This window comes from Aquarana catesbeiana, linkage group LG02 (genome assembly GCF_042186555.1).
Source record: "Aquarana catesbeiana isolate 2022-GZ linkage group LG02, ASM4218655v1, whole genome shotgun sequence".
Taxonomy (NCBI): Eukaryota; Metazoa; Chordata; class Amphibia; order Anura; family Ranidae; genus Aquarana; species Aquarana catesbeiana.
Window position 1 is genome coordinate 166327774 of NC_133325.1, and position 14607 is coordinate 166342380.

Here is a 14607-nt window from a genome sequence, read left to right on the forward strand (position 1 = left end):
TTGAACCCCCGGCTGATATGTGTTAATATTGGGGTTGGTTTACTAAAGGCAAATAGACCGTGTACTCTACATGTCCAATTCGAATCATTTTCCTCAGAGCTTAGAGCCCTTGCACACTGGGGCGGTTTGCAGGCGCTATTGCGCTAATAATAGCGCCTGCAAACCGCCCCGAAAGTGCCGCTACTTTCATTCCAGTGTGCAAGCCCCGAGGGCTTGCACACTGGAGCGATGTGCTGGCAGGACGGTAAAAAAAGTCCTGCTAGCAGCATCTTCGGAGCGGTGTGTATACCGCTCCTTTACCGCTCCTGCCCATTGAAATCAATGGGACGGCGCGGCTATACCGCCGGCAAAGCGCCTCTGCAGAGGCGCTTTGCGGTGGTATTTAACCCTTTCACGGCCGCTAGCGGGGGGTAGAACCGCCCCGCTAGCGGCCGCATACCGACGGTAAAACGCCGCTAATAATAGCGGCGTTTTACCGCCGACGCCGCCCCCCGCCCCAGTGTGCAAGGGCTCTTAGTGAACGTGGTGAAGCTCTGCTGATTTCCATCATCCAATCATGTGCGAGCTAACATGCTGTTTTTTCCTTTTTTTACTTTGCACCTGATTGGCTATTCTTTACAAAGTGAAGCTTCACCACATTCACTAAAGCTGTGAGGAGAAGGAGTGTCATCTATGAATATTGTCATCTATGCATGTTTTGTACATTTTAGGTCAGGTTGTGCTCTACCCCCCCCCCCCCCCCCCCACACACACACACCTCCCACTGTAGTGGATACATGGTGAGGTGTGGGTCCAGCTCCTCCATGTTGTGTAGGGAGTCACCCTGATGTCTATAATTGAAGGCGGTGGGATGTGCTCCCTCTCACACACACACACCAGCCTCTATATATTTACATCTCTCATTTCTAGTAGGAAAGCCCCCGTCATTGTCGGGAAGCCTGCACTGTGCACCGATCTCCACAGGGGGGCGCCCCTAAATCTGACAGCCGGGGAGGCAGGGAGAAGACCCCATAGACAGATGCTGCCGGAGATATAAGGAGAAGACGGAGGACGCTATTGCTGGGACATACGGGACTTCCCTGTATAAGGTAAGTGCTCAGCACCCTCCGACCCCGGGATACATGGAGCGGGTGGGTGTGCTGTCCTCTGATCGGGTGGAGAAGAGTCCATTGTGTGGCTGGGATCTCTATCAGATCCATTGTGTGCCGCTGTAGATGGATGTCACTGATTGCAGGAACCCCCCCTGTGTATAGGGAGCGATCCCCACCATACTTACATAGATATACGACATACACTGCGACATTATTCTCACCATCGCTGACACTGACTGTAGCGATGTGTCGGACTGTCATCATGTGATCTGATGATGAGGATGAATGGTCAGGCCGGTGATCAGAGCTCCATCCTGGGTGTGAGCCATTCATAGCCTGCACATCACATATATATATACAGTATTTAGATATCTATCTGTCCATATATAGATGTATATGGAGGAGGGCCGCCTCTGATCTCCATGGATCTGTCATTGGGATGGTTTCCTAGGAAATGGCCCAGATTTCTGGTGCTGATCAGCCCCGTTGCTTTCTTTATTATAGGCCAAATCTGTGTTATGTTTATTATTGCCAATTGTAACACATCTGTTCCCGTCCTGATAACTTACCCTGATACCACTGCGCACCACCACAGGGGGCACCCCTACATCTGACAGGGAGGAGGACACCCCATAGACAAGGGTACCTATGGGGTCCCCGTACCGATAACGTACTCTGATATAACTATACAGGAGAAGTGCTGTGTGCAGGGCCGGGAGGCAGAGGAGGCCGGTGTCTTTGGGCCCTTCAGCAGAAGAGGGGCACAAGGGCAGGACATGCCACCTATTAACCCTGGGTTCATATATGAGATATAGGTAGGGGCGTTGCTAGGTCAACAAAAGATCTGGGGCTAGAGCCCATAGCAGCGAAGTAAAGAAAGTCATATATAAAATGAAATATTTACACAATATATCTCACTTCAGATTTTTTTAATTTCTACTATTAAAATCTGTACCCACATATGTGACTGAGGAATATAGAAACCTAACTGTTGGCCACCTTTACCATACATAGATTAAATTAATTTGATATGCGGGAAGAAAATTAAGCAAGAGTCATGGTGCAGGAGGAGATGGTCAGAGGCTGCGGACATGGTGCAGGAGGAGATGTCAGAGGCTGCGGACATGGTGCAGGAGGAGATGTCAGAGGCTGCGGACATGGTGCAGGAGGAGATGTCAGAGGCTGCGGACATGGTGCAGGAGGAGATGTCAGAGGCTGCGGACATGGTGCAGGAGGAGATGTCAGAGGCTGCGGACATGGTGCAGGAGGAGATGTCAGAGGCTGCGGACATGGTGCAGGAGGAGATGTCAGAGGCTGCGGACATGGTGCAGGAGGAGATGTCAGAGGCTGCGGACATGGTGCAGGAGGAAATGTCAGAGGCTGCAGACATGGTGCAGGAGAGCAATAACAGGAGGTAGTCAAAGGCTGCAGAGGGGTCTTACCCGGCCGTTATGAGAGGCGCGCGCCACCGCCAAGACCTCACAGAAGTGACACTGCTGCTTTACATTTAAAAATGGCCATTATGTCAATGCGCATGCGTCCTCCTGCCCGAAAAGGGGGGAACGTGTACAGACTTTCCCGAGTGATGGAGGCTAATGCGCAGTTGACATGTTGGCCCAGGCCCACAGCCATATCTTTTACGGGCGCCGCCATCAAAGCAGCCCCACGGCAGGTGGCTATGGGCCCCAGATTCTGGGTTATAGCCCCAGAAGCCACCCCCTAGGGACGTCACTGGCCATAGGCATAACACACTGCTCTTTGGGAACATAATTCTTAATGGTATCCCTACGCATGGGAAGGCGTGATGTGTATTTCAGTTGGGGGAAGATGCATGGTGCTGTGTGGTGCATGTTTAAGAAAGGGTATAGGACTTCTTTCCCCGTGTTTCCTTGCATTCAAATGAATGGGCCGCTGAACCCACGATGACCCACACCCTCTAAGACCTCTTTCACACTGAGGCAGTTTTCAGGCGCTTTACGCTAAAGGCGCTAAAACGCCTGAAAACTGCCTCCCATGCCGTCCAAATGTGAAAGCCCGAGTGCTTTCACACTGGGGCGGTGCGCTTGCGGGACGTTAGAAAAAGTCCTGCAAGCAGCATCTTTGGGGAGGTTTGGGAGAGCTGTATACAGCTCTCCCAAAACGCCCCTCCCCATTGCAATGAATGGACAGCGCTTCTGAAGCACCTGAAAAGCGCTTCTGAAGCGCCGCAAGATGGGCGTTTTTAACCCCTTCAGCCGCTAGCAGGGGTTAAAAGTGCCCCGCTAGAGGTCGAAAGTCGCTGCTTAAACGGTAAAGCGGCGCTAAAACAAGTAGCGCTTTATCGCTAATGCATGGGCAGCCCCAGTGTGAAAGGGGTCTAAGGTTAGGTTCACATCTGAGCAGGTGTGGGAAGGCGTGTAGTTGCACACCTTCCCGCACCCGCAAAGGAAAACACGTTGCTGCTTAAAAGATGTTTGGAGATACCATTAAACCTAAAGGCACCGCCATGCACTGGAAACCGCAGCACAGTTTCCTGTACCGCACTGCACTATGCAATTTCTCAGTGGCCACGTTTTTGGAAAAGATGCAGGGACCTTTAACCTGCGTTTTCAGGAGGTAGAAGCATCACAGTCATATGAATAGGCTGCTGTGCCCGAGCAAACGCAGTGACTGGAAACCACACAGATGTGATCCGGGGCTTTAGCCACTGTTTAAAATAATTTTTTTTTGGGTACAGCTCCACACAATGTACCTGTAATGAAGTGTATCGAACACCCTACTGATTGCTCCCTTGTATAGAAATCTTATCACCAGTGATGACAGGTCCTCTTCACAGCACTGAACATCCATCACTGAATGGGTTAATTGCCTTGAGTTCCTTCATGTCCTCTCCACCATCCATAAAAGCCCTTGCTTGTTTTTCACTGAATGGAACACGCTCTGTGAATGGAGGTGAGGATCCTGTTGTTCATCCACATTCAGTGAAAACAATACAAGTACTGAATGTAGTAGTGAATAGATGAGAGGACAGGAATGGGGCAGGTGACCCCACCAGGACAGCACTATGCGGTTCCGTGCAGGAGGCTTTTAACCACTTCAATACCGGGCATTTTCACCTGCCCAGGCAAATTTTCAGCTTTCAGCTCTGTTACATTTTGAATGACAATTGCGCAGTCATGCAACACTGTACCCAGATGAAATTTTTATCATTTTTTTCCTCACAAATAGGGCTTTTTATGGTGGTGTTTGATCACCTCTGCGTTTTTTATTTTTTGCGCTATAAACAAAAAAAAGAGCGACAATTTTGAAAAAAAAAAAACACAATATTTTTTACTTTTTGCTATAATAAATATCCCAAATAAAAAAAAAATTTTTTCCTCAGTTTAGGCCGATACGTATTCTTCTACATATTTTTGGTAAAGAAAAAAAAAAAAAATCGCAATAAGTGTATATTGATTGGCTTGCGCAAAAGTTTTAGCGCCTACAAAATAGGGGATAGATTTATGGCATTTTTATTATTATGCTTTTTTTTTTTTACTAGTAATGGCAGCGATCTGCGATTTTTATTGTGACTGCGACATTGTGGCAGACAGATTGGACACTTTTGACACTATTTTGGTACCAGTGACACTTATACAGCGATCTGTGCTATAAATATGCACTGATTACTGTATAAATGTCACTGGTAGGGAAGGGGTTAACACTAATGGGCGATCAAGGGGTTACCTGTGTTTCCTAGGGAGTGATTCTAACTGTGGGGGAAGGGGACTGACTAGGGGAGGAGACCGATCGATGTTTCTATATACAAGGAACACACGATCTGTCTCCTCTCCCCTGACAGGATGTGGATCTGTGTATTTACACGCATAGATCCGCGTTCCTGTTCTGTCATCAGCAATCGCGGGTGCCTGGCGGACATGGCGGCCGCTGGGCACACACATCGGCTTCCGAGTGACGCAGCGGCATGCGCGCGCCCCCTATACCGCCGGGAAGCCAAGGACGTTATATGACGCCCACCCGGAGGGACAGAGTGTTCCTGTGGATGTCATATGACTATGGGCGGTTAGGATATGTTACCCCAACATTTCATATTTTTGATATGTGTCTTTTGCACCATGTACTTGTGTTAAAAAGTATCCTGTCCTCTTTGTATTGCTTCCTTTGTGTGAAATATCTACTGATCCAGCCAGTTCCCCTGAATTTTTATTTTAAAATGTCCACACTAGGCATGACAGCACATCCATTCCAGTGTAGTCAGTTTTCTGGCTGTGCTGGGAGAACAGCCTGCCTGTCCTCTAATGGCCAAGACTTGTGTTGACACGGTCCCTGCACAGTCATTCACTGGGAAGATCAGAGTACTGCTGTTTCTCCACTTCACAAAATCTCCACTTTCAGCTGCATAAGAGGCTTAGAGAGGTGGTCTCTAAGCCTCTTATGCAGCTGAGAGCGGAGATTTTGTGATCACTTTAAACAAAAGAAAAACTGTAAGATAGGGTTGGGGACTTCTTTCCCCATGTTTCTTGCGGGGGGTACAGCAACCCGTTTAAATGGGCATACACAACCTGCACGTATGTGAACCTACTTGAAGGGTTCATAAGGGTATCATCTGGGCGTATAGTGTAAATTGCAGTGCATTCCACGCCAGGATACCCACAGGTGCTGCGTACAGCTGCCCATAGGAGGCAATGGCTATACGCAGTTACATGCATGTATAGACAAGTACATGCATAATAATGTGTACAGACATCCAACTCTGGATGCTGAGACTTCACCAGTGCAGCCCTATGAATATGGTGCAATGTTAAAGCAAAAGGTAAAGGGGAAGTTCTGATTTATGTCCTCCACCCCCCTCCTCAATCACATTTGGAACATTACATTTTTTTGAGTGGGAGCAGGTACCTATTTTTTATAGGTACCTACTTCCACTTCTGCCCTGAACGTAGAAGATCTGTGCGGACGTTTGGCCCCACTTTCTTTGCCAGGAGCCTTCTAGAACCAATCACAGGTCCCACTTTCTTTGCCGGCAGCCTTCCAGGAACAATCACAGGTCCCAGAAGGCTGCAGGACCATTCACAAAGCAAAGAGTGCGACTTGTGCATGCACAGTGGGAAGCCAGCTGTGAAGCTGCAAGGAGTGACAGCCAGCTTCCCACAGTTAAAGCGAAAAAGTGGAACTTCTGCTTTAAGCACTCCTCGCCCCCTTACATGCCATATTTTTTTTGGGGGGGTAGTGGGTGCTTAGTTTTGAAGGGGACTTCCTGTGCCACTTCCTGGTTCCGGCTACAGACCGCCTAGGCAGCCCCTCCCTCTCGGCAATCCTCTGGGACACGTGACAGGTCCCAGAAGATTGCCTGCCCACTGGGATAGCTCAGCGCGACTCGTGCATGCGCAGTGTGCACCCGGCCGTGAAGCCTCAAGCTGTCATGGCCGGGTGCCCACAGTATCAATGGAGGCGCCGAGAAGAGGAGTGGGAGAGAAGCGAGCTATGTGCGGCCGCATCGCTGGACCATGGAACAGGTAAGTATCTGTTTATTAAAGGTCAGCAGCTAAACTTTTTGTAGCTGCTGACTTTTAATAAAAAAAAAAAAAAAAAAAAGAAGCCTGGAACTCCGCTTTAACATGCTGGCACCAGAGACCCAAAGACCGGTGAAGAATCAGCCTGGGTCAGGACGGCACTGGATCCTTGGACAGGCAAGTGTGCTTTTATTAAAAGTCAGCAGCTACAGTATTTTTAGCCACTGACTATTAATTTTATATTTTTTTCTCTCTAGCTTGAAGATCCTCTTCAAAGTGGTTGTAAACTCTCTTTTTTTTTTTTAACCCTTTCATGCCCAAGCCTATTTCTGACATTTGTTGCTTACAAGTTAAAATCCGTATTTTTTGCTAGAAAATTACCTAGAACCCCGAAAACATTATATATATATATTTTTTTTTAGCAGAGACCTTAGAGAATAAAATGGTAATCGTTGCAATATTTTATGTCACACTGTATTTGCGCAATGCAATTTTTTGGGAAAAAAAAGACACTTTCATGAATTAAAAAAAAAACTAAACAGTAAAGTTAGCCCAATTTTTTTGTATAATGTAAAAGATGATGTTACGCCGAGTAAATAGATACCCAACATGTCATGCTTTGAAACTGCGCACACTTGTGGAATGGCGACAAATTACGGTGGGACGCTAGGCCCGGGAAGAGCAGCGGAAGGCGGCAGGAGGGGGACGTCCTCTACCGCTCCTGTAGGATAACAGCCAAGCGGCTTTTAGCCACATTGGTTGTTATCCCTAAAGAGCCGACCGCCCGCTCTAAAAAACTGTACTGGGGTGATGCCTGCAGCTGCAGGCATTACCCCGGTTTAACCCCTTTAAGCGGAGGCCGCAAATGTGCGTACGGTCAGGGCGCTAAGGGTTTAACAAAAATAACAAACATGCCTATACTTACCTATATGCAATCATTTTGCACAGAGCAGCCCCAGTTCTCTTCTTCTGCGGTGCCAAGCCGGAGCTCCAGGCCGCTCTTCTTCATCGGGTGCCCCCACACCGCTTTCCCTGGGAGCACCCTGCGTGCTCGCTCCTGAGACCCGCTGCTGAGTCTATTGACACAGACAGCGGAACTCGGCCCCGCCCCCAATTACCGTGTCACTGTCTGGTGGGTCACGTAAAGCTTGATATCGATGTCTTGGAATAGCAGGTAAGAAGTCAGGTCATCAGATCCAGGGTTCCTTAGTGAGGTTCCTCAGTCAGACAAACAAGTACCCAGAAGTGAAAAAAGAATGGAACTGATAGTGAAGTACCATTAAAAAAGGACCAGTCCTTTGATGACGCCCTGTGAGACGGCAAAGCGTTGACGCTATTTCTGGTATCACTGACGTCACTTCCGGTCTCGTGGAACGCACACCAGGACCGGCGTTTTTATACTAACAGCTCCAATTTGATCTTACTTTTTGTAAGTACCCATCCCCTTGTTCAAATAAACCTTTTTTAATGGTACTTCACTATCAGTTCCATTCTTTTTTCACTTCTGGGTACTTGTTTGGCTGAGAAACCTTACCAAGGAACCCTGGATCTGATGACCTGACTTCTTACCTGCTATTCCAAGACATCCATATCAAGCTTTAAGTGATCCACCAGACTGAAAAGCTGGGGGTCGTTTCGATCTGGTGAGTGGGGATACATGAGGGGGTGTTGCGCACCTGAATTTTCTGAAGCACTTTTTTCCCTTCACTTTGGATTGGAGCATCTTTAGTCACTTGTTTTGGACTTTGTTTTGTTTACTATTTATTTTTATTTTTCACTTATTGTGTTTGCGAGCGCTATATTTATATTCATATGATGTCATTGATCGTTGTAATGGTTGACATTAGGCCTATATTGCTGACATAATATTTACAACAAAAGTTTCCCATGCAAGGATATCACAAGACTGATGATAAGGAAAAGATTACAGGTTGGTTACTCTGGTTTAGGTTTATTATATTCAGTATAGAAGGTAGATTAGATGAGCTAAGTCCAGGTATGTTTACACCCAGGTTTTCTGGTCTGTTTTCATGCATTTTGCTACATGTTAAGGAATTCCAAGTAGAAATCCCATTCTTTCCAATGGGGCTGCTTCACATCTATGTGAAGGGGAAACGAAAACTATATGGGCCCATTGACAACTAAGCATGTGCGCTACCACATGGTACAGTGTGGATCCAGCCTTAGGGTTTTATGAATGATGTATGAACATGAATTATATTTTTGAAACAGTGTCTCCAGTCAGTAGTTTGGCAGGTTCGGACCTGAGTACTGATTACTATATAATACAAGTACACCGTGTTTAACCTCCAAACATGAGATAATAAGTGCCGGTTCACATCTACGCAGCTTCAAAATCGTGCGACTTTGACAGCCAACATCCTGTGCAACTTAATTGCGGCTTGCTTTTGACTTCATAAACAGAGGTCAATGCAAGTCACGATAAAGTCGCCCTTTTTCTAAGTTGTGACTTGAGTCGCACCGATTATAACGGTACCATTGCAGTTAATAGGGTGCAACTTGTCATGCTATATTGAACTCTCAAGTCTAATGACAAGTTGCGGCAGTGTGAACCGAACCTAAAGCTTGTGTGCTGTGTGCTGGTTGCTTGAAAACGTCATTCCTCCGACCTCCACAGCTGTGATCTTCTGGTGCTGTGAGGGTTAATACAAGGGGCTGGACCCAGTCAAAGGCACTCATCAAAAGTGTGGACTATGACTGCCTTTACCTGCCCCCTCCTCTATTCATTCGCTTCCCCCAACAAAGGTAACTCTATAAATGGAGGATGGGTGGATGAATGAAAGGTCTGCCCACTCCATTCATAGAGCGGAAGTAATAGTACAGCTTTTATGAATGGAAGAGGTGGGTTGAAAGGGAGAACCTAGCTGGCACTTTTGACAAGTGCATTTGACTTGGTCCAGCCACTTGTATTAACCCCTGCAGCACTAGAAGATGAAGATCACAGCTGCAGGGGTATTTGGGGCGGGGGCAGAGGACTGAAGATTTCAATGAACATAGAAGCCACCAGCACAAGAGACTCTGTTCTTTCATTGGAAGTACTGTCCCTGGTGCTGATTTAACCACTTGCTTACTGGGCAGCGTTCTCACACTTTGAATGTCAATTGCACGGTCATGCAACACTGTACCCATATGACATTTTTATCATTTTTTTCACACAAATAGAGCTTTTTTTTGGTGGTATTTAATCACCACTGCTTTTTTTTTTTTTTTTGCTAAACAAAAAAATATCGAACAACAAACCTTTTTCAGATTTTGTTATAAAATTTTGCAAATGAAATATTTGAACAGGCAGCAGCTTCAGCGGAGGGAGATTTCTGCAGCATATTTGGCAAGTACAGAATCACAGTAAATATATATATATAATATATATAAATAATATGCAAAGTGGTTGGAGGGAAGCTTCAGAATGGCAATGATGTTTTTATTACAAAAAATGTGAGCAGGCTGCAGTTCCCTTTTAAGCTTTAAGGGCTCGTTCACAATATGCGCAGGGGCCGTCAGTGACCAGATCCACACTGGTCACCACAAGCTATTGTTTTCTATGTTCCCTATTTACAGCACAATGCTGGTGTCATTTGTAGTGTGGAGAAATGCTGTCTTTCTGCACCGGAGCTCACCTGATGTCAGCTGTGACCACTGCATCGCAGCTTTGATGCAGCATTTTAAACAATGTCATTTTAGGCCCGGTTCACACTTGTGCGATGTCAGACATCGCATGTAATTTCGCAGTGCACTGCTGTTCACATTACATGCGATGTCTGTGCGGTGCGATTTCAGCCATACAGATATTATGGCTGATATTGCACCGCATTCGGTCCAAACACATATGTGTTTACACATATGCGATCCGATTCATGTCCGAACTGTCAGTTCGCAGTGCGATACACGAGCTAATCTGGGGGTGTCGTTAACAATGTATTGACACTCCCCAGCAGTTCACATATGGCAGTGTGAACTGCCATGCGAGATGCGATGCGGGAACCCGCAGTGGATTCGCAGGGTTCTCGCATCGCACAAGTGTGAACCGGGCCTTAAACGATGCCTTGCGTTTTTATTATGCAAAGCACCGCCTCCCCCGCAGGCACAGAACGAACAACAGCGCACTCTAAAATGAATCACTTTGGCGTGCAGCCATGTGTGAGTGTTTTAAAAACTATTTAAACAGGGCATATGATGAGTAAAAGATGTAAGCAGACCGTTCAGTGAAGATCGTGGGGGACATTTAAAAACACTGGTGCACACAGAATCTGGTGCAGCCTCCAGGTTTTTTTTTTTTTTTTTGTTAAAGCTTTATTGAACAAGCTGAAGTTAGAAGCTGATTGACTACCATACACAACTGCACCAGATTCTGTGTGCTGTAGGTTTCATAAATCACCCCCAATGTGTCAGAATGATGAATGAATTCATCTGGAGATTATATGTAAATCTACAGTTCCCAATATGCAATAGTTAAACACTCATTTGATACAACGCATTTCGATACCTCCCAAATTTTTTGAGATGGGAACGACAAAAAGGACTTCAATATTGTTTGGGTACAGCGTTGCATGACTGCGCAATTGTTGGTTACAGCGATGCAGTGCAGTAGGCATAGGACATACCCCCTGTCACGCCCCCTTAACCACTTAAAGGTGTTGTAAACCTTTGTGTTTTTTCACTTTAATGCATCCTATGCATTAAGGTGAAAAAACACCTTGCAGTCACCGGCCCCCTAGCCCCCCTGTTTTACTTACCGGAGCCTCTTCATCTCTTCGGTGGGGACGTGCTCTCCCTCTTTCCACCGTGTCCCGGCTCTTGATTGGATAGATTGATAGCAGCACAGCCATTGGCTTCCACTGTTGTCAATCAAATCCAATGAATGCTGGACTCGGGGCGGGGCCGAGTCCGGCATTCGTGTCTGTGGACGCAAATGCTGGATTCGGGAGCGCGCCCGCAAGGTAAACCCCCTCAGGAGAGCGCTTATCCTAGAAGGTGTTATCCGATGTGGGGAGGAGCCGCGAAAAGCCACCGAGGGACCCCAGAAGAGGATGTTTGGGGCCACTCTGTGCAAAACAAGCTGCACAGTGGAGGTAAGTATGATATGTTTGTTATTTTAAAAAAATAAAAAACGATCCTTTACAATCACTTTAAGGCTTTGCCCCCTTAATGACCAGGCACTGCATCGGTTTAACTAACAATTGCGTGGTCATGTGATGCTGTACCCAAACAAAATTGACGTCCTTTTTTTCCCACAAATAGAGTTTTCTATTGGTGGCATTTGATCACCTCTGCGGTTTTTATGTTTTGCGCTATAAACAAACAAAGAGCGACAATTTTGAAAAAAAAAAAAAAAAAACACATTTTTTTTTTTTACTTTTTGCTATAATAAATAACCAAAAAAATAAAATAAAAAAACACATTTATTAATCGGTTAGGCCGATATATATTCTTCTACATATTTTTGGTAAAAAAATTCACAATAGGCGTATATTGATTGGTTTGCGCAAAAATTCTTATGTCTACAAACTATGGGATAGATTTAAGGACTTATTTTTTTAAAATTATTTTACTAGTAATGGCGGCGATCTGTGATTTTTAGCGGGACTGTGACATTGCAGCAGAAAAATCTGACCCCAAATTACACTTTTTGGGGACCAGTGACATTATTACATTGATAATTGCTAGAAAAATGTAAACAAAATTTATGTCTTTTTTTTACACACAAATATAGCTGTCTTATTGGTATTTGATCACCTCTGCGGTTTTTATTTTTTGTGCTATAAACAAAAAAAGCGACAATTTAAAAAAAAAAAACAATATTTGTATTATTTTTTTTTTTACTACTAATGGCGGTGATCTGCGATTTTTAGTGGGACTGTGGCATTGTGACACTTTTGACACTTTCTTGGGACCATTGACATTTATACAGCGATCAGAGCTAAAAATAGCCACTGATTACTGTATAAATGACACTGGCAGGGAAGGGATTAACACTAGGGGGCGATCAAGGGGTTAAATATGTTCCCTAAGTGTGTTTTAACTGTAGGGGAGGGGGATGGGCTCACTGGGATCACTGCTCCCGATCACTGGGAACAGAGGATCTCTGACAAGTCACCTAGCAGAACAGGGATCCGATTGTTTACACTGGCATATCCCCCCGTTCTACCTCTGTACTAGGCGATCGCGGGACCCCGGCGGACATCGAGTCTGCTCGACCCGCGGGCATGCTCCCGCAGCCTGCAGTGGGAGTGAGATCGCGCCGCCATACAGGTACGGCGATTTGCGCAGGAGAGCCGACCTGCCGTAGTATAATGACGGCTGCTGGTCGGCAAGTGGTTAAAAGAGAATTATACAAAAAAAAGGTTAGTTAAACCCACAAGTGCTTTTTTTTCTACCACTACTATTCCTTTATTTTGGCTTTTGAAATGTACAGATGCAGCATTTAGAAATTGGATGAAAGGTTTAGCACAGGGAAACACTTTTTGAAACATAAAAAGTGCATTTTATATACAACTATATGGATCAGACCAAAATGAGGGACAAATAAGCAGGAAAGAGGGACAGAGGGACTTTGCTCCAAATCAGGGACAGTCCCTCGTAATCAGGGACAGTTGGGAGCTATGCATTTGTTAAGCTCCATTCTAGATGTGACCACAGGCTGTGTGCAGACAGGTATAATCTGTACACCTGAGATCTTTTTTTGGCCTTCAGCTAGGTGTTCCTTTAAATAAATGTTTACTTTGTATTGGAGGAGTTGATTTTGAGGCTGGGTTCACACTGGTGCGACACGACAGCCGTCCTACTTTGGATCCGACTTTGCCCTGCGACATGAAGCCGGCATGTGTCCGATCTTCAATGAACGGGGATCCGACTTGGATCCCCGCCAATGCCCGGCACTGTGTTTGGTATGAATCTTTAGGGGGAACTCCGCGCCAAATTTTAAATAAAAAACCGGCATGGGTTCCCCCTCCAGGAGCATACCAGGCCCTTGGGTCTGGTATGGACCTTGAGGGGAACCCCCTACGCCGATAAAAACGGCGTGGGGGTCCCCCCCAATCCATACCAGACCCTTATCCGAGCACGCAGCCCGGCCGGACAGGAATGGGGGTGGGGACGAGCGAGCGCCCCCCCCCCTCCTGAACCGTACCAGGCCGCATGCCCTCAACATGGGGGGTTGGTGCCTTGGGGGAGGGGGCGCGCTGCGCCCCCCACCCCAAAGCACCTTGTCCCCATGTTGAGGACAAGGGCCTCTTCCCGACAACCCTGGCCGTTGGTTGTCGGGGTCTGCGGGCGGAGGGCTTATCGGAATCCAGGAGCCCCCTTTAATAAGGGGGCCCCCAGATCCCGGCCCCCCACCCTATGTGAATGAGTATGGGGTACATGGTACCCCTACCCATTCACCTAGGGAAGTGTCAATAAAAAAAACCACAGTACACAGGTTTCAAAATTAATTTATTGGGCAGCTCCGGTATCTTCTTCCGACTTCTCCCGGTGTTCCGCCTCTTCTCCCGGGCCCCGCCGCTATCTTCTTCCAGCTCTATTGCCAGCGAGGGGCCCGGTCTGCTGCCGCTGTCTTGTCGCCGCTGTCTCGCCGCTTCTTCTCTTCATCTCTTCTTCCGATGTTGACACGACGCTCTCCCCGGCTGGAATGCTCTCTGTGCGCTCTGCTCTGACTTATATAGGCGGTGACCCCGCTCCCTTATGCCGTCACAGTCCCTGGGCATGCTGGGATTGTGACGTTTTAGGGGGCGTGGTCATCACCCGATGACCACGCCCCCTTATGCCGTCACAGTCCCAGTCAGAGCAGAGCGCACAGGGAGCATTCCAGCCGGGGAGAGCGTCGTGTCAACATCGGAAGAAGAGATGAAGAGAAGAAGCGGCGAGACAGCGGCGACAAGACAGCGGCAGCAGACCGGGCCCCTCGCTGGCAATAGAGCTGGAAGAAGATAGCGGCGGGGCCCGGGAGAAGAGGCGGAACACCGGGAGAAGTCGGAAGAAGATACCGGAGCTGCCCAATAAATTAA

At 47.0% G+C, this 14607-nt stretch overlaps 1 protein-coding gene across 1 annotated transcript in view; it reads left to right on the forward strand.

Annotated features, from left to right (window-relative positions):
- The first annotated feature begins 793 nt into the window (after positions 1–793).
- B4GALNT1 (beta-1,4-N-acetyl-galactosaminyltransferase 1) overlaps positions 794–14607 on the forward strand; it is a 254061-nt gene continuing 240247 nt past the window's right edge. The window contains exon 1 of the mRNA XM_073613757.1: positions 794–1088. The gene's annotated coding sequence lies outside the window, so the exon portion shown is untranslated. The remainder of the gene's footprint in view (positions 1089–14607) is intronic.